Source organism: Rhinoderma darwinii, chromosome 8 (assembly GCF_050947455.1).
Source record: "Rhinoderma darwinii isolate aRhiDar2 chromosome 8, aRhiDar2.hap1, whole genome shotgun sequence".
NCBI classification, from domain to species: Eukaryota; Metazoa; Chordata; class Amphibia; order Anura; family Rhinodermatidae; genus Rhinoderma; species Rhinoderma darwinii.
In genome coordinates, this window is record NC_134694.1 from 2,280,910 (window position 1) to 2,307,902 (window position 26,993).

At 44.5% G+C, this 26,993-nt stretch overlaps 1 long non-coding RNA gene and 1 pseudogene across 11 annotated transcripts in view; both read left to right on the top strand.

Annotated features, from left to right (window-relative positions):
- LOC142659011 (uncharacterized) overlaps positions 1–26,993 on the top strand; it is a 508,111-nt gene that overhangs the window by 268,429 nt on the left and 212,689 nt on the right. The gene's annotated exons all lie outside the window — the stretch shown is intronic.
- LOC142660093 (U2 spliceosomal RNA) lies at positions 16,223–16,318 on the top strand (annotated as a pseudogene).

Here is a 26,993-nt window from a genome sequence, read left to right on the forward strand (position 1 = left end):
GAGGGTCCTGTGTAACATGTAACTTGTGCTGTGCAGGTGATATCAGAGAAGGGTCCTGTGTAACATGTAACTTGTCCTGTGCAGGTGATATCAGAGAAGGGTCCTGTGTAACATGTAACTTGTGCTGTGCAGGTGATATCAGAGGAGGGTCCTGTGTAACATGTAACTTGTGCTGTGCAGGTGATATCAGAGAAGGGTCCTGTGTAACATGTAACTTGTCCTGTGCAGGTGATATCAGAGAAGGGTCCTGTGTAACATGTAACTTGTGCTGTGCAGGTGATATCAGAGATGGGGCCTGTGTGACATGTAACTTGTGCTGTGCAGGTGATATCAGAGAAGGGTCCTGTGTAACATGTAACTTGTCCTGTGCAGGTGATATCAGAGAAGGGTCCTGTGTAACATGTAACTTGTGCTGTGCAGGTGATATCAGAGGAGGGTCCTGTGTAACATGTAACTTGTCCTGTGCAGGTGATATCAGAGGAGGGTCCTGTGTGACATGTAACTTGTGCTGTGCAGGTGATATCAGAGAAGGGTCCTGTGTAACATGTAACTTGTGCTGTGCAGGTGATATCAGAGAAGGGTCCTGTGTAACATGTAACTTGTGCTGTGCAGGTGATATCAGAGAAGGGTCCTGTGTAACATGTAACTTGTGCTGTGCAGGTGATATCAGAGAAGGGTCCTGTGTAACATGTAACTTGTCCTGTGCAGGTGATATCAGAGAAGGGTCCTGTGTAACATGTAACTTGTGCTGTGCAGGTGATATCAGAGAAGGGTCCTGTGTAACATGTAACTTGTGCTGTGCAGGTGATATCAGAGGAGGGTCCTGTGTAACATGTAACTTGTCCTGTGCAGGTGATATCAGAGAAGGGTCCTGTGTAACATGTAACTTGTGCTGTGCAGGTGATATCAGAGAAGGGTCCTGTGTGACATGTAACTTGTGCTGTGCAGGTGATATCAGAGGAGGGTCCTATGTAACATGTAACTTGTCCTGTGCAGGTGATATCAGAGAAGGGTCCTGTGTAACATGTAACTTGTGCTGTGGAGGTGATATCAGAGAAGGGTCCTGTGTAACATGTAACTTGTCCTGTGCAGGTGATATCAGAGGAGGGTCCTATGTAACATGTAACTTGTCCTGTGCAGGTGATATCAGAGAAGGGTCCTGTGTAACATGTAACTTGTGCTGTGCAGGTGATATCAGAGAAGGGTCCTGTGTAACATGTAACTTGTGCTGTGCAGGTGATATCAGAGAAGGGTCCTGTGTAACATGTAACTTGTGCTGTGCAGGTGATATCAGAGAAGGGTCCTGTGTAACATGTAACTTGTCCTGTGCAGGTGATATCAGAGAAGGGTCCTGTGTAACATGTAACTTGTGCTGTGCAGGTGATATCAGAGAAGGGTCCTGTGTAACATGTAACTTGTGCTGTGCAGGTGATATCAGAGGAGGGTCCTGTGTAACATGTAACTTGTGCTGTGCAGGTGATATCAGAGGAGGGGTCCTGTGTAACATGTAACTTGTGCTGTGCAGGTGATATCAGAGAAGGGTCCTGTGTAACATGTAACTTGTGCTGTGCAGGTGATATCAGAGAAGGGTCCTGTGTAACATGTAACTTGTGCTGTGCAGGTGATATCAGAGAAGGGTCCTGTGTAACATGTAACTTGTGCTGTGCAGGTGATATCAGAGGAGGGTCCTGTGTAACATGTAACTTGTGCTGTGCAGGTGATATCAGAGGAGGGTCCTGTGTAACATGTAACTTGTGCTGTGCAGGTGATATCAGAGAAGGGTCCTGTGTAACATGTAACTTGTGCTGTGCAGGTGATATCAGAGGAGGGTCCTGTGTAACATGTAACTTGTGCTGTGCAGGTGATATCAGAGGAGGGGTCCTGTGTAACATGTAACTTGTGCTGTGCAGGTGATATCAGAGAAGGGTCCTGTGTAACATGTAACTTGTGCTGTGCAGGTGATATCAGAGGAGGGGTCCTATGTTAACATGTAACTTGGCCTGTGAAGTTTTTTTGATTGAAAGAGCTTTTGATTTCTGTAAATATGACCTCCCGATGCTGCAAATTCAACAAATGACCATTTTACTTCTCTTTACAACCTGTAAAATGTTTTGATCTCTGTGGTGCATAATAATGTGAAACAAAAAAAAAATCTGTTCTCATTAGGAGGTTTGTTCAATAAAATTTGCATTATCCTCCAGCGGTTGATGCTGAAGATTATACTGACTGTCATTTGCATCGACTAGTTCGGAAAATCAGCGAAAAATAACATTTGCATAATAATTTGGAATGCGGTGTAGTTCGTTTTGGAGGGCGTTGTATTGCCACATTTTGTACTGGTCTATGCACAGCGTATCGTCCTTTTTATCCGTTGGTCTATGGATTTTTCGTTTCACTTCATACCTTGGGCTATTGGATGCATGCGGAGTTTTCGGTTAGGTCATATCAGAAGTTTGTCAAACGTTTAGTTACCCTTTAAGTGTGGCGCGTGCTATATTCAAATGTTGCACTTTACCTATTAGTTTACCCTCTTGGTTAGTCAGTGGGTATTGACAGATCACGTAGCGTAGTTCTCTGCTCTTTGGACCTGATGGTACAGCATGAATCCTCTTGAAAAACTTCTTGGCCAAGTAAAATATAGTCTTTGGTCTGTCTAGTAACAGACTCCAGACTATACTCAGAACGGGCTAATATTTACCGGGGGCAGTGGATCGGTCTCATGTCTATAACGCTATAAGACTATTTAGGTGACCCATTTATATGGACATATTTAACTGACTTGAATTCTTGGATTTGCTTTTATTTTTTAATTAACTAAACCAGTTACGGAGCTGCTTGTCCATCATGTCGGCATAAATTTGGTTTCAGTTGTCCAAAGTGATCGTTCTGCCAAGCCAATGCCCAAGTGCATCCAATTTCATTGACAGCGTTAACCAAGACTGTGCATGTATTTAAAGGGTTGTAGCCCTTTAAGAAAGAACGTAAAATCACGCTTCAGGGTATATTACTAATGAGTCCTGCACTTGTATGGGGGCAGCCTTGATGGGAATTATAAACCCTATTATCTGTTTTTTTGTCATTTCTCCTTATTGTTCTTTCCTGTACATTGCAGCACTGGGTTTGGTATCTTGCAGGTGGCATATTTAAGAATCATACATAAAAACATCCACACTGTTCTTGTGAATGGTTACTGCATCTTTCACAGCTTTACCTACTTGTTCATAAGCTTAACTACTCTACTGAGCTATTCAATAAACCAGCGTAGCACAACGTAATGGTATTATAGCGACACCCTTAATGTGAATCGCCTCGCCGGTTCCAGAAGATGTTCTACTTGTGAGATTTTACTAGTTTAACATGTTTCCCAGAAACTGCGGAGCTGCATTGCTGTTTTTTTTCACCCGAATCCCTGATCTCTGGTCACAGCTGCTATGAGATAGTTAGAGATCAAGAAAATGCAATCCTGGAGAAATCCATAATAATGTGCCTACGTTTTATGAATGCAGTATGAATGCTTCACTCCTCTGCGTTTCCTAAAATTAACATTTATAGAAGGGCAAATGGTCAGTGGTCCCTTGTATGAGATCACATGGTCAGCCGGTCTCTTGTATGAGATCACATGATCAGCTGGTCCCTTGTTTGAGATCACATGATCAGTTGGTCCCTTGTTTGAGATCACATGGTCAGCTGGTCCCTTGTATGATATCACATGGTCAACCAGTCTCTTGTATGAGATCACATGGTCAGTCGGTCTCTTGTATGAGATCACATGGTCAGCTGGTCTCTTGTATGAGATCACATAGTCAGCTGGTCTCTTGTATGAGATCTCATGGTCAGCCGGTCTCTTGTATGAGATCACATGGTCAGCCGGTCTCTTGTATGAGATCACATGGTCAGCCGGTCTCTTGTATGAGATCACATGGTCAGCCGGTCTCTTGTATGAGATCACATGGTCAGCCGGTCTCTTGTATGAGATCACATGGTGAGCCGGAGAAATCCATGCAATCCTGGAGAAATCCATAATAATGTGCCTACGTTTTATGAATGCAGTATGAATGCTTCACTCCTCTGCGTTTCCTAAAATTAACATTTATAGAAGGGCAAATGGTCAGTGGTCCCTTGTATGAGATCACATGGTCAGCCGGTCTCTTGTATGAGATCACATGGTGAGCCGGTCTCTTGTATGAGATCACATGGTCAGCCGGTCTCTTGTATGAGATCACATGGTCAGCCGGTCTCTTGTATGAGATCACATGGTCAGCCGGTCTCTTGTATGAGATCACATGGTCAGCCGGTCTCTTGTATGAGATCACATGGTCAGCTGGTCTCTTGTATGAGATCACATGGGGAGCCGGTCTCTTGTATGAGATCACATGGTCAGCCGGTCTCTTGTATGAGATCACATGGTCAGCCGGTCTCTTGTATGAGATCACATGGTCAGCTGGTCTCTTGTATGAGATCACATGGTCAGCTGGTCTCTTGTATGAGATCACATGGTCAGCCGGTCTCTTGTATGAGATCACATGGTCAGCTGGTCTCTTGTATGAGATCACATGGTCAGCTGGTCTCTTGTATGAGATCACATGGTCAGCCGGTCTCTTGTGTCACGGCGTGTTGAATGGTAAAATGTTGTTCTGCATTCATGTAACCTTGCTGAGAAATAAAAAGTTCCCTGTACATTGAGTGTCATCCCAAGAGGTCCAGGCCTGAATGTTTTTTTGTGTTAGTTTTGTCCGAATTATGGCTGCATCACTTGAACAACAGACAGCCGCCTGCACCCAGCAGTTCTCCCAAATTAAACTTAGTGTAGAGTTATATGTAAAAAATATATATATATAAAGTGTGAACGGAGTCTGTTAAATGACAGGGACAGCTATGAATAAATGGCAGCGCTCAGCCTCCTTAATAGGACAAGGCAGACGAGACCATTAATAAATGACTGGGCCTGGGTAAATAATTAATGCCCATGTTTGATCTTACATAGAAAAGCCAGAAACTCACATCCTGGTTTTTCTTGTTTATGATCTCGTGATGTTTAAGCTTTGCATGAACTTCTCTCAAACTAAATAATATGTGGAGGGAATAAAGTATTTATCTAAAATAACAAAATGTATGGATCAAATGCCTATTACCTCATGGGTGTGACTTTTTGAGCTTCCTAAAATTGGTTCAATCTGGAATTCCACTATTACCTCTATAGGGTGGGAACCTTCCTCTGCACATACACCCAGAACTGGGACTAAACCTACATATATATCTGGGGATGGTAGGAACCAGCATTAAACCAATTAAAATCACCCAGGGCAGAATGGGAGGAGTGCAAGATCAAAAAATGGCGGCAATCACTATCCCCACATATATGGATCACATAAACAACACAAAAGTGTGAACAGCACAATCCAACAAAATGAAACAAAACGCGTAGACAGGTGCAAGAATGACGATCACTGGAAATATAAGCACAGAAAAAAATGGCGACCGCGAACACTAATGCCACCTAAAGCGCTAAATATAAATAAATCTGCATTACTGCTAAATCTACCTACAATAGGGAGGTTATATATATAAAGAGCATGCTTGAAAAAGGTCGTAAGGTTGGACAGAAACGTTGCATCCTGTTTTGCTGTTTGAAATAAATCATCTTTATTTGCCATACTGGAGTCCTGCTGGATTATTTTTTTAAAATACACTCATTATCCTTGGATCAGGATTACCTGCTGGACACCCATATCCACTTTGGAATTTATCTTTGAGTGCTGCTTTTTTCTATTACTATATATATGTATATATATATATATATATATACCATGATTATGACTTATACGTACTATGATTACTTACATATACTATTGCATAAATGTGTCCGTTAATAATAATGCTGCTCTGCCCTGAAGGAATGGTCGGTTAGCAAGATCGGGACAGATAAAAGAGAATTTGACTGCAGGATTTTGTTGTCTGTTACCATGAGGACGCACTGATCCGCATATGAGCTGTACACACAAAACCATAGAACATTTTTATTCATGACTATATGCAAAATTCACACACATTTCAACAGTTTTCAAACAATTCACTTTCCTAGTTTTTTATTTGAGTTGTGAGCAAGAAAGAAAATCTCATTCCCAGAGCTTCTCCTTTTTTTTTTTTTTTTTTTTAAAACATATTTTTATTGATTTTCTGAAGATTTTTCACATAACATAATATGCAATAAACTGTTACAGGAATATAATCACCTATTGCTGATGGTATGAAAATCACATTCCCACAATGACACTAAGCTCATAGTTGTTTACATCATTATGTGACAGTTACTGAAGGTCATTACAAGAATTTCCATAACATTTGGTGTACAGCGTTAACAATGAATATCCCTGAGGAACAATGCATATAAAACTTTTTTAATATAAGTATAAACATGAATAACCTAAACTGGAGCCACATGAAGCTACATTCCTAAGAAAGCTACGGGCGAAACGCGCGTCGGGGCGCTATCCTACACTGCTGGGTCACATCTCACCTCCCATACATGGGTAAGTGCATACTCTGGAAGTACATCTTGGCTCTTTGTGCCATCTGTCTTTAGGCAATAACTACTTACTTTCTAGTCACTATAGACTTTTTTCAGAGTTAGGCACATTGCCCCTTTTTTTACACAAATTCATACTTTGATACCATTTTCATGTTTATGCACCCCAGGTTGGAGTCATATTGAGTCATAGTAACTATGCATACCATCAGGGTTTTCTAATATATATATATATATATAGACTCAATATACACTCCTGTGATCCGTTTTAGGACTATTTTTGGATTCTCTGTCTATGTCATTTTATGTATTTTATTTTTGTTCTTTAATAAAGATAGTTAGTTTCATACATTGATATATATGGACTCTGTTTCTCCGGTTTATCATATATTGTTAGAGTCCTTATCTCTAATTTTCCATATGGGTGGTTGAGTGCCTCTCCCACCTTTATATGCATTTGTCCTGTGAGACATCCTGTCTAATCAATTTTTTAATATAAGTATAAACATGAATAACCTAAACTGGAGCCACATGAAGCTACATTCCTAACCGAGTTGGCCTAAATATCATTTCAAAGTTACAGATATTATGTTCTACGTGTTCTCAACACTCCTAAGGTGCCCTTGAGATCCTCTATCAGGTACCAAGGTGATCCCGTGACTGGATCGATCATTTTGCATACCTCCTCCCCCGAGAAATGGTCTGTTATGAATAGTTTCCATTTCCCCAAAAATTTCCCCCCTTGTGCATCCTTGTGTTTTAGAACATCCACTCTATCTAAATAGAATAGGTTTTTCATCCCCTGTACAACCTCACTTGATTGCGGGATATCTGGTACCAACCATTTCTGGAGTATGCATCGTTTTGCCACCATCAATGCCACATGTGTAATGGGGGGCAAGTGGGTTACTTCTGTGTCATCTGACCCTCCATCATGCTGGACATGTAAAAAAACTTCCATTGGCCCCAGGAGCCCCTTAAATCTGCTTATTTGCTGCATTAAAGATGCCATTTCTTTCCAGAATGGCTGTATTTTGGTGCATGCCCAAAACCCATGGTACATGTCTGTGCGAGGTGATCCACACCTCGGGCATGAAGTCTTTCTATCTGGTTTGGTTATGGAAGGGGGCAGGGTGAACGCATATATGGCATGATGGAGGATTTTTAAGTGGGTTTCTCTCCATTTCTCGTTTGTTATATGTTTTCTGAGATCTACCAACCCCATTTCCACATGTTTGGCAATATTAGGCAAGCCAAATAGCTTTTCCCATTTCATAAATGCCTGAGCTGGTGTCACCTTTAATAGTACTGGCTTTAGGGTGTTATACAGTTGCGATATGGACCTGTGGTGTGTGCCTAGGAACCATGAGTCAAACAGGTTGGGGTGGATCTCGTCGGATATGTCCGCCAGTTTCGCTTTGCATGAAGATAATATTTGATAATATTGTAGATGTTGGGGATGTTCGAAATTGTACTTTGTCTGTATTTCCTGTAGGGTCAGCCATCTCCCTTCCTGTTCCTGGAACATGTCTCCCAGAGTCGCTATCCCTCTCTCTCTCCATCTCTGGAGTAGCTGACTATGCCTTCCCACCAATAAATCTGGATGCTTCCATATAGGCATGTGTTTTGAAATGCGATATGGAAGACCATAATTCTTACGCAATACTTTCCATGTGATAATGGTGTCCCGTAGTAGCGCCGATCTCTTAATGTTAGTGGGAAGGGACGCAAAGGCTGTATGTGCTAGAGCCATTAGATCCCATGGTTTTGCTAGCTGCCTTTCTAGGTTAATGTTGGAGTGGCATCCGGTACCCTGTTGCCAGTCCAGCAAGTGCCTGCTCAAGCATGCCAGGTTGTATCCCCGTATGTTAGGGAAGTTAATGCCCCCCTCTTCTTTTCGTAGCATAAGTTTTGCCAGTGCTATTCTCGGTTTTCTTCCCCCCCATATGAATTTAGTGAAGGACGAATTTAGTGTGTTAATATCCCCGTGTTTGATAAGTAATGGAATGGTTTGTAAGGGGTATAGTAGTTTTGCAAATCCCGACATTTTGACCAAGGCATATAGGGAGCTAGGTGCCCGCCCCACCTTGATGCCCAGATACGTGATCTGTGACCGCACTATCTCCACATCTAGAGCATCCAATAGTCGTCCATGTCTACCCTCCTTCGGTCCCAGATCTAGCAGTTGGCACTTCGAATAGTTAATTTTATATCCTGAATATTCCCCAAAGTCACGTAGCGTCTGAAATACCCGTGGAACATCCCGTGAGGGGTTTGCTAGGAATAAGAGTATGTCATCTGCGAACAGTGTTTCCTTGACCTCCATCTCCCCCACCGAGATGCCTCTGAACACCTCTGAAGATTTCAAATGTCTTGCCAATGGCTCCAAAGCCAGATTAAACAGCAATGGAGACAGCGGGCAGCCTTGTCTTGTGCCTTTATATAAGCGGAACGGCTGAGATAAAAACCCTGTGGTGCAGATCCTAGCATTAGGGGACTTATAAATGTGTCGCAGTAGGTTTCGAGAAGCCCCAGTAATCCCTACTCTGTCCAAAACTGCATCCAGCCACTTCCATCTAACGTTGTCGAATGCTTTTTCAGCATCCAGCAAAAGCAGTGCTGGGCGTTCCCCATGTCCTGGACTGTGCTGCACCCTGTCTAGCACCGCCAATACCGTTCTAATATTGGTGACCGCCGATCTCCCCTTAATGAACCCCACCTGCTCGGGAGCTATGAGGTCTGGCATTATATCCGCCAGTCTATTTGCTATGATTTTAGAGAGAAGTTTCGCATCGACATTTATTAGGGATATAGGTCGGTAAGATCCTGGTAGCAGGGGATCTTTTCCTGGTTTCAACAGAAGTTTGATATAGGACGTGTTTGCCGATGGTGGCAACCCTTCACTACCCAGGGCATTATTAAAGAGCGAAACCAGGGTTTCGATCACCTGTTCTCTCATGGCTTTGTAAAATTCTCCTGAGAAGCCGTCTGGGCCTGGGGCTTTGGAGTTTTTCAGGTTTCTGATAGCCCTATCTACCTCCTCCCTAGTAACCTGCGCATTCAGTATTTGCAGTTGATCTTCCGAGATGGCAGGAAGGGTGGTGCTGTCCAGGAGTGTAGCGTCTAACGGTGAGACAGATTCATCGGAGTACAGCTCCTCGTAGAATCTGGCCAGTATGGAATTTATATGTGAAGGATCGCCCGTGATTTGTCCCGTGTGGTCCCTAAGTTTGGCTATGTGTTGTGCCGGGCGTTGTCCCCTGGCTACATTTGCTAGCAATCTTCCCGCCTTATTTCCAAATCTGTGTATTGTTGCCTCAAACTCGTGATTTCGGGTCATTTCTTTCTGAGAGGTCCACTCATCAAAGTTGTGTTTGGCCTGTATCCAGGCTTGTCTATTGCCCTCCGTTGGTTGGGAGAGGTATGTTGTGTATGCTGACCTCAGCGCACTGCTTGCTGCTTTAAATTTTCTTGCTATTTCCCTTTTTTTGCTTACAGAGTAAGCGAGAATCCTACCCCTCAATACTGCCTTCGCTGTGTCCCAGAAGAGGGAGGGATTATCTTTGTGCCCGTCGTTCTCGGACGCGTATTCCAACCACCACCCCTGCAACTGCCTTTTGAATGTATCATCTAGCGCTAGATGAGCCGGAAAGCGCCAAATAAAATCTGTCCCTCTCGGGTAAACCTCTTGAAGGGATATCATTATAGGTGCATGATCCGAGATCACCAAGTCCCCTACAGTAGAAACTCCTATTCGTTGCCTCAAGGGTGCCGATACGAAAATGTAATCTATCCTTGACCATGACTGTTGAGAATGCGAATAGTGCGTGAATTCCCTTGCGTCCGGGTTGCCCTCCCGCCATGCGTCTATTAGATGAGTGCTCTCTAATAAAGGTCCCAAGACCCTATCGTGTTTTCTGGGGGTCCCTGCAGAGATGGATCCCAACTCTTGAATTTTGTGTGACCTATCCTCTCTGTGGTCTAGGACAGAATTGAAATCACCCCCTACCAATTTGTGTGGGATATCATCTGTTAGTAACGCCCTTTCCAAATCATTATAAAATTTAACGTTATCATCATTGGGTCCGTAAATGTTGTATATGCTTAGGACCCCACACGGAGTGTCAAGAACAACATGGAGCAAACGGCCTGCCGAGTCGGAATCTGTGTGTAGTACCTCGTGTACCATATTTCTATTGATCAAAATGAGTACACCTGCTTTACGACCACAAGCTGAAGAGCCGTAAACTGCACCCACCCACATTTTTTTCATGCGGTGGAAGTCGCTCTCCTCCAAATGGGTCTCCTGTAGGAGAGCGATGTCAGTGTGTAATTTTTTTAGGTGACGAAGAACCATCATCCGTTTATTCGGGGAACGGAGCCCCTTAACATTCCATGAGGTCACTTGCATATTCTAGATTTCTCTATAAGGATCAAATTTGAGTTGTTTTGAATATCTATTTCCGGGCATGTGCGCCCCGGTCCTATGGTGGCTGCTCGGAGGTCTCCGCTCCATGTTGCTCCTAAACCTATAACATTCTCATGTGCAAACAGTAAAAAAACAGTATAACCAGTATCAACATAATACCCGACCAGCGATATCCACACTCTCTCTTGTGTGTCTCGCGTCATATTGGTATGCCTGACTTCACTTTTTTCTGGGTGAAGGCCCTTCCCCCTCCCCCCCCCCTCCTTATTTATTTTTGTGATTTTAATGATCCTCGGGTGTTTCTGGACCATTCCCTTTGCCAGGGTGTCGTTAATGTACAATATCCTGCCATTTAGATATAATTATATAGCGTCTCTAATATATCTAGCCTTCGCGCCCCACAGTAAAACCACATTTGTGTGTGACATGGGATATGCATATACACTCCATATTGCAAGTTATACTCATCAGTCCGGTAACGCCTCCATCATCCTATCCATGCGGGATCTTTGCAAGGTTTTGGAGGACTCTGTGCGTTGTTGCTTGGGTGATGGAACCCGGGCAATTGAAGACCAAGAACTGTCCCGTGCTAATGCTGGGTCCGGCGAGGTCTTTTTCTTTGTCGTTGAACTCTGCCGGGTGTTCGCTATTGTTGCGTCGGAATTCGCATGTCTCACCATCTTGTCCACGAAGAGCGTCGCCTCCTCCGGAGTGTGAAAAACCTTGACAGAACCATCTGGTCTTGTAATCCTCAATGTTGCCGGGTATTGCAGCTGGAATTTAACTTTGCTCTTGTATAATGTAGTGCATACTCCTCCAAATGATCTTCGTCTCCGCGTGACATCTGCGGAGTAGTCGGCAAATAAAATTATTTTAGCTCCTCGAAGCTGTAATGGTGTATTTCGATTCCTGAAGGTGCGCAAGAGTTCCTCTTTGTCATTGTAGTCCAGGTATCGCATAATCACTTGACGTGGCCTGGTGTGCGGTTCTCCTGTGGTGGCCTTTACTGCGCCCGGTGGGCCGATCCGATGCGCCCTCTCCACTCTGCAAGACCTGTTCAGGCCCAGGGCTTCAGGAAGCTCCGTTTCGCATATCCCCTGTAGGTGTTGGGGTTTAATGTGCTCAGGTAGGCCGACAATTCTGAGGTTGTTGCTCCTGGAGCGATTCTCCAAGTCCTCCAGGCGATCTCTGAGCCTGGAGTTGTCTTGCAATAAGCCTTGAATGTGTGTGTGTGCCCCCGCTGATTCATCTTCCATAAGGCCGACTCGTTGCTCCAATTCGTCTAGCCGTGTACCATGTGACGTAACCTCATTTTGCAGTTTCTGCAATGTCGTTGTTACCGTGGCCACCAGCGAATCTTTGATGTCGGGGGCTAGATGTGTGGCAACTTCTATCGCCAGTCTCCTATAATCCAGTGGCAATTCTGCCACCTCCGGCTGTGATATTCTCTCTACAGGAGGCTCTGGACTCTGTGGCCTGCTGCCCGGCGGGGAGGCCTGCTGCAACGTCGCCATCTTGGATATCTCCTCTCCCAGCCTCGTGTGTCCGGACGGACGGGTGTTCTCGCGGCTGCCGCTCCTGAGGAGGTACCGCTCCATGCACTATCTGTGCCCTCTCACCGTACCTCCAGCTAACTGCCGAGGTAGGTTTAGTTTGCGGGTGTGTGTGGCGGCGGAGGTTCGGGGGATCGGGTCTCAGGAGCTCACCTCACGCCGTCCTCACATCCCAGCGCCGGAACCGGAAGTCGAGCTTCTCCTTTTAACCCACCAGTGTTACCTGCTCAGTAGACAGAGTACAGGCTGCCATATACCTGCTCAGTAGACCGAGTACAGGCTGCCATATACCTGCTCAGTAGACCGAGTACAGGCTGCCATATACCTGCTCAGTAGACCGAGTACAGGCTGCCATATACCTGCTCAGTAGACCGAGTACAGGCTGCCATATACCTGCTCAGTAGACCGAGTACAGGCTGCCATATACCTGCTCAGTAGACCGAGTACAGGCTGCCATATACCTGCTCAGTAGACCGAGTACAGGCTGCCATATACCTGCTCAGTAGACCGAGTAGAGGCTGCCATATACCTGCTCAGTAGACCGAGTAGAGGCTGCCATATACCTGCTCAGTAGACCGAGTACAGGCTGCCATATACCTGCTCAGTAGACAGAGTACAGGCGGCCATAAATGGTGCACCCTCTGCTGCCGGGAGCATTTCTGATAATATAATTATTCCTGTATGGGCTTTTCTCCTAATGCAGTAACTCCGGATGAACAGTATATTGTAAAGCTGTAAAGACCCCTGTAAAACGACACCATATATCAGTGTTCATTTGTAATCTGTCCAGCACTGATATTCTTTACCTTTACACAGTAGCGAATAGTTAAAAGCCATCTGTTCCAGACCAACCATAATCCCGTCCGCAGGAGATACCACAGGCAGATGGCATTGAGGTTTTAATCAGGAAAATTGGTATTGTCTCTTAATAACAATAGCACGGCTTCTGCCTTGTAAATCATACGTCTTGGATACAGAACCTGGCTCAGGAAAAATCACCCGGCATGAGATGCAACCATGGACAAATGTAGAGACGACATCGCCGCAGTGTCCTCAAATGTCTCCGTTATTCATCCAGGCTGCACCATCGCTTGCAGCTTTCCCCCTATTATTCACAGACCATTAGGTCTTTCCATGGTGTAGATCAGTTCAGTGGACGTTTACACAGCCACATAGTCTATGATCCGCGCTGTCAGTGAAGAGCAGTGGATAATCCATCCCCTGCTGTATACCCTGGCTCCTGAAACCTACAACCTTTTTAATTGATTATCAGAATTCCAGTGATTGACACCTTATTACTGGGATTTAATATCCAGCACTGAGGCCCCATGCACACGACCGTAGAATTCGTCCGTAATTACGGTCCGTAACTACGGACCCATTAATTTCTATGGCCGACGGACCCCTTCCCGTATATTTACGGGAAGGTATCTGTGCCATAGAAACCGTCCGTAAAAAATAGGACATGTCCTATTTTTTTATTGTTCGAATCGTGCTCCCATACATTATAATAAGAGCACGGCCCGCAAATGAGGACGACTGTCCGCGGCCATCCATGCCCGTAATCAAGGACCTGTGTATGAATACAAAGAATAAAGCAATTGTGTATTTTTAGTCTAGATATATGGCGGTGTATTCCTTCAAGTCACTCCTGTTTCCTCCTTACTCAGGCTCATCAGCTTTATTTTCTCACTAACTCTTTAGCTGTCTGTACTTTATAATCATATGCTTTGGAGCCTTACATTGGGTTCACACATTGCAAATACCAAATTATAGTCGTCGTTTATCGGGGTACCCGGGTCTCTGCCCCCGGGAACCTCATGGTTCCCTCTCTCCCTTACACTGAGCTCTAGGAACTTGGCCAATGCACCATAGGTGACTGTGCTGGATTACTACAGTCCTCTGCAAATGTTTTTGGATATGTTTTGAGTAATGACCTAGAGAGAAGGTGCATGGCAGCCCACTTGATCTAATAATATGGGTGTAATGAATAGACTGTAAAGGGGGTATTACATTAGGTGATTATCGGGCAGACAAGCCTTCATAGAACACTCGTTGCCGATAATTGCCCGGTGTAAACAGGGCAGCGATCAGCAGATGAACGAGCAAACGCTCGGTGTAATAGGGGCTTAAGTCAGCATAGCGCACTACTCGTTACCGTGTGAATAACACCATATAGACGTCTTATTGACCATTCACACATTGCTGTTGAGATGCAATAAAAACCTCATAACAAAACGCATCAGAAAACCGCATCTATTTTTACCGCGATTTGGTGCATTTTTTTGGAAGCGGTTATATTTTCACAACACCAAATCGCTGTAAAAACCCATAGGGTTTTCAGATTGGGTTTTAACCGCATCTCCACTGCAACGTGTGAATGGATCCTTATCTGTGTACATTTATAATATTAAGCAGTCCCTCTCATGAGCGTTAGGTGTGTGAATGGCGACTCATCAGTGTGTTGCACCTGTGCTACCGCCCTCGTAGCATTGTGGCTTGTCTGCATCCGGCTGGGAATTGGTATTCTAACCTCCCCTTGAATGGCCTTTTCAGTGATATGTTACAAATGTGATCCTCTTTTCAGTCATTTACCTATAGAGAAGCCCAGCTGTGTTTTTCCAAAGATGACATCAATAATCGGGCGATATAAATAAAGGCTTTCGCAAATGTCTGTTTTTTGTCTCTTAAGAGCAGAGCTCGAGGGATGTGGCCATAGGCATGCATACACTATATACATGTATGATGTATAGATAAAGAAATACGGCGAAGCTTGCCGGGTATTCTACAACATCAGCATATCTGTTTATCTTTTTTATAAATGTAGTATTTTTCCCACTTTTCCCTTTTAAGCTTTAGGGTGCCAATAATTTATTCGTCAAAGCCTTGAGCAGAATCTGAATCCCTCACAGCTTCTCCTTCTAATTACATTCATTGCTTTTTAGTTTTATCTCTGCCTCATCATGATCACAATAAAGGACTGAAATCTAATTCTGCTTAACTAGAGGACAAGAATTACGAGGTGCCGCTACAAGGCGTGCTCAATGATTCATAGGCCGAGCTGTAAACTCGCCTCTAATCAGGAATGTGGAGAGGGGGGGGGGGGGTGAGGCGTTCGACGATTGAAAAAAACATTAAAAATAAATGTTAGTAATGAAAGCATAACAGTTGTGATTAGTGAATATCTATCGGTCCCTGATCAGACTTGGTTAAAGTGATGACATCCGTTCCTCAGAAGATCAATAGACTCGAAGATTAATTCTGCCATTAAAACATGTATTCTTGCTGACATCAACGCTACATGAGACAGTTTGATCAAAAGCCCGTTGGGGCATTTGGAAGACATCAAGGGACTTGCTTACAGCGATCAATTGCAAATTAACAGTGTGTTAGGTCTGACGTTTACAACAAAGGGAGAAGTGAAGAACCAGAATCCCGTGTCCTCGTGAATCTCATCACTCAAGAGCCGGAGAGAAAGACAGAACTTTATGTAAAAGCCTCGGACGACTTCAGATGTAACATTTCTTCATATTGAGTCTTGGAAATTCTCATTCCCGTGTCTTCTGCCATGTCTTCTCACCCATCTTCTGCCCTCAGCTTTATAACAACTCTGTTTTGTGAGTTTGACTGGTTGCTAGGGCCACACTGTGTAGCAACCTCATTTACAAGGCTGTAGCTGATAGGCTGTGCATCCATAGCGACCAGAGAGTCTCAGTCGATTCTCAGCCTTTTGGCTTAGATCGAGTGTAGTATCTGTTCTTATCTGAGGTTAGTAATCACCCCCGCCGGTGGCTTGGCTGGCCATCTTATGGGGTTGACAGAACGCTGAGGTGAGTCCTGGGAACCACAACGGTCATTGCTCTGGTGTACGCATTTGGTTTAAAGGTACCATTTGTAGATGATCAGGCAACCGTAGGATCGATGTCATGAGGTCGGGTAGTTTGGAAGCCCAAGTTGCTATGTGCCCCAGGGCTGGTGACCCTGGGGTGCCCTAACTCACTGGGGCTGGGATCCCACTGAGTGATGGCAGATTTGCACGCACTCCCTTTCACACTTCTGAGCACACACCTTTTGTCACGGGCACAGGGTATGTGGACCCTCTAGGCCGCTCCGCCGTAGCGGGGAGGCAGCTGACCAGGTCACAGTCTAAGCAGAAGTAAATGGTAGACAGTATGCTTGGGTACCTGAAATAGTCCGGGCGGTGGCTGTGGCTTCAGCACGGATGGAGGCAGGTGCGGCAAGTGGCGCCAGACGTGGCGGGCAGTATCCGATGACACTTGACGTGGCAGATTGCACTTGACGTGGCAGAAGACACTTGACGTGGCAGAAGACACTTGACGTGGCAGATGGCACTTGACGTGGCAGATGGCACTTGACGTGGCAGATGGCACTTGACGTGGCAGATGGCACTTGACGTGGCAGATGGCACTTGACGTGGCAGAAGACACTTGAACGCGGGTAGGCACAGGAACAACACGGAATACAGGAACGGTAACAGGGCACGGGTAACAGCTGGAACGGGAGACACTAAGGAACCATTTGCGAGACAGACTGGGAAAGACTAACAACGCTCAGGCAAGGATTAGAAGGCCAGGGGCCTTCTTATAGACCAGGAAATCGTGGCAGTTGATGGTGATGACGATTTCCTAATTGCGCGCGCTGGCCCTTTAAGGCCGGGCGCGAGCGTGCGCGCGCACCCTACGGGATCCAGCCGCACGGAGCGGAAGTGAGCGCTGGCATCTCCTAGGAGGGAGACGGAGGCCAGTGCTCACAGATCCATGGCTGCGGGCGTCGGGACGTGAGTAAACCCGACGGCCCGCGGCCATGGGCGCTACACCTTTATTCTCCAAGCCAGAAGGCTGGGAGATGAGGATTTTGATACCCGGCGGTTGCCCAGGCTGTAGCACAGCGCACATCCACTTATTTCATTTTGTTTTTCACTGTGTTTGTTACGTTCGTCACAGGATTTTTGAAATTCACTTGGTTTTTATTTTTCCAAAGTACAATACAAAAGTATACAACATCCCAATGATACAGTCTCACAGTGTTTGTATACAGAACACAGAAAAAGCTTGCACCTTTAGATATCAGAAACGTGCCTCGGACGTTGACATACTGACGTATTAACAGACAAACAAACATAAAAACAGACATACAAAAGAGTGGTGGTGATAAATACAAGCAATTATACATATGAGATGTCAAAAAGGAACAGGATGATACAGGATACGAAAACTATGTATAAGTTAGCACAGATACATTCACAGAGTGACAGAGTTCTTACGGAGCAGAAGTTGAACATGGTGTAAAGGATCTGCCAGGCACAGCTTCTGTGTATACGCCCATAGGTAATCAGTCTGCACCTGCTTCTATGTCTGTGAGACTGACTCCATCTTCCACCACTCAGGATGGCAGGCTTAGGAGTGGGAGAGCCTATCACAGCCTGGCCAGACGGAGCTAGCTCCCGCCCTCTGTCTATTTATACCTGCCTTTCCTGTTCCTCCTTGCTTGTGATTCTTCTCGTGTGGTTTCCTGGCCCTGCTGCAGCTTCTGTACTATTTGATCCTGCTCCATACTGACCCTGGCTTACTGACTACTCTCCTGCTCTGCGTTTGGTACCTCGTACACTCCTGGTTTGACTCGGCTTGTTCACCACTCTTGTTGCTCACGGTGTTGCCGTGGGCAACTGCCCCATTTCCCTTAGCTTTGTGTACCCTTGTCTGTTATTCTATCGTGCACTTACTGAGCGTAGGGACCGTCGCCCAGTTGTACCCCGTCGCCTAGGGCGGGTCGTTGCAAGTAGGCAGGGACTGAGTGGTGGGTAGATTAGGGCGCTCACTTGTTTGTTTCCCTACCCCCATCATTACACATGGGGTAACTCCGTCCAAGGGGCCCATTGAGACAAACACTTCTGCCTATAACCTTTAGATGTAGCAAAGTGCAATTCGTAATAGAAGTGAAGATAAACCCTGTCTAGCACCTCCGAGAGATTCAGAGCCTCAGCTGTTTTCCATCTCTTGGCTATATGGAATCTGGAAGCGATAAGAATATGGCTTATTGGCCACCTATATTCTAAAGGGATCTCATCCATCTGCATATCCAATAAAGCCAATGCAGGGGGTAAAAGTTCTGCTCCCATTAATTCTGATATGTAGCGGAAGATTCGCTTCCAGAATGGGTAGACTGATTTACATGTCCACCATAGATGAAATAATGTGCCCCTTGCTCCACATTCCCTCCAACACAAAGGAGAAGCCCCGGCTTGCATATGTTGTATCCGCACAGGTGTGAGGTACCAACGAAACTGAATTTTCCTAATGGCTTCTATATGATTGACACATTTGGATATCCTATGTGAGTCCTCCGAGAACTCCCGACCCATATCCGTCTCCCACTGAGACATGTATTTCAATTTGAGAAATGAGCTGTGGGTGTTTAAGGACAAGTAAGCTGAGGCCAAACCTTTCAGCGATGTAATATCTGAATCCAAGAATCTTTGAAAGACTGAAGACGGTCCAGAGGCCTGGAGAGCTGCTGAACCCCTCTGAAGAAAGTGCCTAATTTGCAGAATCATAAACAAGTGAGTATTCGGGATATGGAATTTAGCCTTTAAGCCTGCAAATGAGCTTAATTGCAACCTATCAAACAGGTCCGATATCTGCTGTATGCCTGCTTGGCACCACACCGAGAGGTCTAAATTAGGTATCCAGTGGGAAAGATATATGAATGGGCATTTCATTAGGGAACAATGATACACTTTATATACCTTAACCGCTTTGCTCCACATCTGAATCATATGCCTAGTCGTAGGTAAAGAGCTGAGGTCAGTTCGCGAACCTACCAAAACACCCAGTAAGGCAGCTTTAATATCTGATCGAAAGGTATGGACACTCTATATTTGTGTCCACTGAGTTGTGTCCCAACAATACCTAACCGCCGCCAGGGCAGCGGCCATGTAATACAGATAGATATTTGGTACACCTAAGGCACCTCTAGACGCATGGGTGGTCATTAAAGCTTTAGAGATACGAGCTTTTTTATTCGCTCATATAAATTTAAGAAGTGTGGATTGTAAATCAGTAATAACCCTCAATGGTATTTGTAGAGGGATAGTTCTCAAATCGTAAAGAATCTTCGGCATGAGCCACATCTTTACTAGGTTTATCCTACCCACCCATGATATAATAACATCAGAGACCTGCTGAATTTGAGCCTTAATGGAGGAACAGAGATCTTTAAAGTTAAAGGCAACCATATCTGCCGATTTAGCCATAAGCTTAATGCCTAGGTAAGAGATATGGCCTTCCGCCCAGCTGAATGGAACTAGTTTAGAAATATGTTTTTTAAGAGATTTAGAAACGTGAATTGGTAACATTGCAGATTTGGAGTCATTAATTTTATAATAAGATACTTTACTGAAAGCGACTATACTCACCAGAACATGAGGGAGAGATTGAACTGGGGAGGTTACAGTCAAGATCACATCATCAGCATATAGTCCAATTTTATGCTGCACATTACCAACGGAAATACCTATGACATTCTGGTGAGATCTTATAGACGAAGCAAATGGCTCCATTATCAAAATGAAGACTAGCGGTGAAAGGGGGCATCCCTGTCTTGTACCATTTGACAAGTAAAAGGATTTGGAGATTATCCCTGATATGAAAATCTGGGCCGAAGGTAAGGTATACATTGACATTATAGCTCTATGGATCCACCCCACAAACCCAAATTTAGTAAGAACCTGTGACAGGAAGCCCCAGTGAACCCTGTCAAAAGCCTTTTCGATGTCCAAGGAGAGGCACACCGCAGGTACAGAAGAAGACTGAGCAATATGAATTAAGTCTATCATTCTCCTAGTACCGTCAGTAGCTTGTCTGTGCTTGACAAACCCAACTTGGTCTACATTCATTAGTGAGGGAAGGAGAGGGTCCAACTTAAGGGCCAAGATTTTTACAAACAATTTCAAATCCGTATTCAACAGAAATATTGGGTCTAAAATGATCTGGTGATGTTGGCGGCTTCCCTGGTTTTGGCAAGGCAATAATTGTAGCTGCCAGCATTTCCTTAGGGAAGGAACCCACTTGTACTGAGGCATTAAACACTTGGGCCAAAGCGTCTGATAAGAGGTCAGGAAAAGTTTTATAGTACTCTCCCGGAATCCCATCAGGACCCAGGCTTTCGAGGTTTTAATAGTTTTAATAGTTTTCCCTATGTCTTCTACTGATACCGGAGCATTTAAAGATTCTGTTTGTAAGTCATCTAGCTTTGGGAGATCTAGTCCGCGAAGGAACTCCTCAATCAGCTTGTCTGTAGGCTGGGGAACCATCTCATCTGTGTTTAAATTGTATCGTCACAGGATTTTTGGAGGCGGCGCCCTTTTGGGACTCTCGTGAACAGCAAGTACCACGCACGCGCGTTACAGGCTGTATAACAGAACAGCCCATACACAGCACGTCACTAGTGACGTGTCATATACCAGGGAGAAAATCAGAATAATTACACTGCCTAACGGGTATACAGATGATAAACACAGCGGTCAGAGAGTGACGTCACCAGTCATGAGCCTCACAGCATCGGGAAACGGGGCCAATTTGGAAACTGTAAGTACATTACAAATGTATTCACAATCCCAAGTTAAAAGCATTAACACATACAAGTTTTAACTTGGAAAACCCCTTTAAGAACTTCCGGACCCGGGTAAAACTTTAAGGAGCTGCGCCGGGAAAGAGAGAAAATATTTGTGTGTCTACTTGACTGTTTCCTCAGCAGAATCTGATGTGAATAACAGAGACTTGCTAAATCTGCCTGTAAACCCTCGTCTCTCTGGGCAGTTTCTGTTCTCTATAAAGCCTCCGGATGTAAAGGGAATGTTTGGAAGAAGATGTAGCAGCTTCGGCTTTGTTTGTAAAACTACAAAGAACAGACAGCGAGCGGCACAATGTGAAACATCTTCCATATTCATAACCAGTGGTTTTTATTTATTATTAAAGCAGCTCAGGAGCCGGAGAATACAAACAAACCCAGTGTGTAATTATATTGTATATGTCTCATTACCGTATTGATGTAGGACAAGTCAGCTCTTAATACAGAGAGATAGCAGCACGAATGTGTCAGACCTGCCTCATGTATGTCTATAGCCAGGGCTGTCGCCGGAGTGCATCATTTTAATTAGTCTCCATCTCCTTGAATATTTATGTAAGACCCCGAGGGTTGAGCTATTCCTGATGGATACCAGGATGATTATTTGTAAAGAGGATCCTGTGGTTTCTGACATGGCAGTCGATGGTGATTACCACTCATACAGACTGGTTTCGTTTTGGGTTGTTGAAGGGGCATTATGTCTTGCATATAATGTTATCTGTCTTACCAAAGCGCGTGATAATATCATGAGATCACATGGAGCCATTGCACTGTGGGAAGCGGGGATAGAATACTAATTGGGGACCCAACCAGCAATGATGTCACATCCTGCCATTAATGATGACATCACAGTGTGCAGAATCCACAGTATGTCCATCAAGCATTGATTTGTGTAGTGTGATATCTCTGTCTAGTGGGATTAAATCATTGCGCCTCCACACTGATCATATCCAGCTCTTCTGTTATCCTATGAAGTAGATGATATCTGCCATCCCTGTATGCACACCACTTCACCTCTGTGGAATCACAGATCTAGCAGAGCTGAATTTGTCATTTCACTCTACTTGCGCCTAATTGCTTTATGTGATCGCTCTTGAAATGCGCTTTTGAGAGAGAGCGAGCGAGAGATCAGGATCAGGACTGCTGCTCTTTACTTGTCTTTGTATTCGCCTCGTTGGCTGCGGGTTGTTTATGTTTTGATCATCAGAAAACAGCCGAGATCTGATTGTCTAGGAGTGGGGAATACTTGTGGATGACAGCGGCACGGAGCAGTCTCTTTTTAATCAGTGGCTCTTTGATTCCCACCCTTTGTGCTCATCCTGCTTTATTAAGGGCGATTTTAAAAGGTCAAAGAAGACAAAACGCAGGTAATTTTTCTATACAGCCGCTTCCCAAAACTCATTTATTTGTCAGCGCTGTCGTTCCTCTGGTCGCTGCTAAGCTTCTAGTCCGGGGTTCTCTGCGTGTAATCAGTCAAGTAAAGTAGGTCTGTCTGCATCTGATGACTACAAGACTCCCCACGTGCCAGGACAAGCTCTGTTCAATTTCATTTCAGCACTTGTTCTTTCCCTAATGAAATGGACAATGGTTTTGCACAGCTTGACTCGCTGTTTGTTAAAGGGGAACTGTTTACAAACTCTTCTTTCTGCTGCCGATAATGTTAAGAAAGATTTCCTCCCAAAAGATAAAGATTGCAATATATTCTGGACTCCATAACTTTTATTGTGGCGGCCTTTTTTGCAGGAAGATGACAACAGGAAGCACCTCCATAAACACCAAATAAACTGTAATCGCTCTTCCTTTTGAATTAATTATAATTTCATTTTGGGTGGAAATTAGGTACAGCAGTTGGGATCAGCAGTACAATGTGCGCCATAACCACCAACACGGCGCATGCTCCTGACCATCACCAGTTCATTTCCAGTATTATTTAACACCTGTTTTTGGGTCTGAAAAGTGGCACTAAAGTTAAAAAATCCGGAAGACCGCCTGTTAGCGAGACCATGTCATTTGTGTGTGTCCCCCCAAGCTTCACCCTATTGAGTCTCGGCTGCTCATGTTTGACTATGCTGAGTGCGCTGTGTTACATGCTCGCTCAGCACTGGACTATGCAGCAGCACCTTAGACCACAGCTGTCAATCAGCTGCAGAAATCCCTCCCACATTCAGCTGCTCATGTTGTAAACACTGGGAGACTTAAGTATTTTTTCAGCTTCAGGAGCAGTTGTCTCTTTATTATATTATCCTGGAATAGAAATGTATATATATTATACTAGAACTTCTGTCTAGTTTGCACTGACGTGTCTGACACTTTAAGAAGGACAATCCAGTTGATGACCTGAATTAAAGGGGTTTTCTGAGATATGACGGCAAAAATGATTTCCATAGTGACGTCTCTGCTGACGTGCCATATACTCAGTCTTCACTACGTGATCGGTATACAGCACGACAACAGAGGGGACACAGATCGTGATGTCACCAATCACGTGCCCCGCGCCGTAATCGGGAAACGGCGCACTTTAGAGACAGTAAGTACATTAAAAAAGTGATATCTTTAAGGACCTAACAGCTGTATCAGGCAAAAGATTTATCTCAGAAACCCCCTTTAAGTTTTATTCTGTAATATAGAAGATATTTTAAGGTTTTCAGGGCCCTAATATTCAAATTTCAATTGTTTTGTTCTAATAATAATTATTGAAAATTGAGGGACCCGAGGGACCTGCACCCACAATTATTCCTCCTTATTGGTTTGTTATTTCGGGGCTGTTAGACGTCTACTTAATGCTATTGAATTTCCAGCTTTATCAGTAATGGGAAATCAATGGGAATCAAAAAAGCAGAAAAACCATCGCTGTTAGTAAAACATATTTTGCCTGGTTAACGGAAAAATACATAATTAACACGTTGAGGGCTGAGAAGCTTCATGATGTATTGTTAATGTGCGTTCCCCCAGCAGCAGCTGCACGGAGCAGTGGTTAGAGGAGTGAATTATAGCGTTATAATGGCCAATCCCCATACAGAATAGGCTGCTCCGTTATTCTAATATTGATGTATTGCGCTAGTACTTGGGGATTCAAGCTGTGGGGTATCGCGAGGCGGATCACATTGGAAGATCACGACATTCTGTTTGTAAATGTCACATGACGTGAAGCTTCCGTTTAGTTTATATACAGAAATAGTCTCCAGATGATGTTGAAGAGTTTTGTAAATTATTTTACTTGTACAGATTGAGTTGCATTTTTATTCTCCAGTCACATCTAGAGCTGCATTCACAATCTTGTTGGCTGTTGCTTAGCATTTTATTACATAGACACTGCCCTAACAGCTTAGCTGGGTTCCCATAATGCACTGGTGTCTAAGATTCACATAAATAGAGCCTAGTTACTGAACATTATATGTATATATATATATATATATATATATATATATATATATATATATATATCTCTGTAAAGTGTGGGGTAGTAGTGGAGCTGTGATACTAGTATCAGGGGAGCAGATTACTATCTCTAATAGTTTGAGACTAACAAGCGATGGGCTTCTTAAACCTCCAGGCGGCCATCATTCGGCATCCATCATCTGGCGTCCATCACTTGGCGTCCACTCATCGAGCGCCCACTCATTCGGCATTCACTCATCCGGCGTCCATCACTCGGCGTCCACTCATGCAGCGCCCACTCATCCGGCATCCATCACTCGGCGTCCACTCATCCAGCACCCACTCATTCGGTGTCCACTCATCCGCCATCCATCACTCAACGTCCACTCATCCGCCGTCCATCACTTGGGGTCCACTAATCCAGCATCCATCAATCTGTGTCCACTCATCCAGCGTCCATCACTTGGCATACACTAATCCGGCATCCTTCACTCGACTTCCACTCATGCGGCCTCCATCACTCTATGTCCACTAATCCGGCGCCCATCACTCGGCTTCCACTCATGTGCCGTCCATCACTCTACATCCACTAATCCGGCGCCCATCACTCGGCTTCCACTCATGTGCCGTCCATCACTCTACATCCACTAATCCGGCATCCATCACTCAGCGTCCACACTTCGGGCTGTGTACACATGCAGATCCACACTTATCTTTGCACTGTGATTGCTGTTTTTAGTCGCAGCATGTGTTGCATTATGTTCACGTCACTACTCTGCGTATCTCAGAAGAATACAGGGGATGTGGTCTTATTATTGTCTCTGGTCTTGATGTAAGGCCTTGTTCATACACTGAAGATATCATGCAGATTTTGCATGTATTATTTAAGCTCAAACCAGAATTGGATCCAGGAGAGCTGATCTATAAGGCCTTTCTTTATATATTTATTTTGTTTAGGTTCTGGTTTTGACTTTAAAAATGCATGCAAAATCTGCTGCAAATCTGCACTGTGTGAACAAGGCCTCAATATGATTCAGGGACAAGCTGCAGACCCGAAGATTGAAAAGAACACAGGAATCCTGGCAACATTGGACGTGGAGTGCGGAGTGAATCTGAGATCTTTGTCCTGGCATCTTATCACTGGCAATACATGCTGCTGTAGAGTGACTGGTAGGGCTGGCAGGTCATCCTCCATCTATTGTAAATCCGACTCTTATATATGTCATAGAGACCATATATATTTCTGCTCTGCTTGTGTCTGCAATGTGGAGTCTTGTAGTGTCGGATACTCCAGTAACATCTAGAGCTGCAGCTACTGGTAGTATGGAAAGTCTCCTGCAATGCCGGGCAATGGTAAGAAGGCAACCAATACATCGCACAGTATCCTTTGAAATGGCTGGGCTACCATTGGTTTTAATAGACACTGTCAGCCATGTTTAAGAATGCTTTCAACTTTAGCTAATAGAGAAGGGGTCCAGAGTGGAGCACCGACCATCCCTTCCCCCAATCATATTAATATACCCTAACCACAGACAACCCATCAGCTTATCCTAAACTGGGTCCCATCAATCTATTCGCATCACCAGTGAGTATTGTGAGACCTGGATGTGTACTGTCCTGTGCATCAACATTCGTCTTGCTTATGTGCACTGATTCCAGGCGTCAGCTGTGATTTCTCACCTGGAGACAGAATGTCAAAGGGGGGGGGGGGGGGTTACCTGGAGGATGGAGCGTTGTCTTGAAAAATGAATCCACAGGGACGAGCTCATCCTTCTCATCCCTTGGAGTCTAGCAATTTAGACCATGCTAAAACAAATCGCAGAGTATCTCCTGAGTGATCTGTTCCTTGTCACACGTTCACGGTCTCCTCATCTATGTGGAAGTGTTTTCAATCAGGAGGTGTCTGTATACTCGATGTGTCTCCTTCTTACTCCCGGCTTCTTGCTTTGATGATTATTACAGTGATGTGTTGAGTGGAAGAGGACATCAGTTTCTGGGTGTCCAGCGGATGTGTGTTGCCTGTATACCTCCCATTAACGCAAATAGCGCCAAAGATTGAGAACTGACTCCGCTCTATGCACCCAAACCAGTCAAATCATTACGGTTGGACTTGGGTTAATTCATGTGTTACACGCTTTCCTAGGGTTTGATGCTGTGACATAAATACCTTCTTAATTTGCGTTTTTTTTAAAATATATTATTATATGGGTAAATCTATTATGTTAAAGCCCCCATACATTGGTGTTGCCATCCTAGCCAATCCTGAGAACTTGTGAGCTGCAATGCCATGTCAGTGATGTAATAGATCTAGTGTGTAGTGTAGAGATCCCGAAGTCCAAGTGTTACATAGACAAAGTTAATAAAGTTGAAAAAAGACACCGGTCCATCATGTCCAACCTGTAATTCTACCGTGTTGATCCAGAGGACGGCATGTACACAGTGGAGTCCCTTTATTATGACT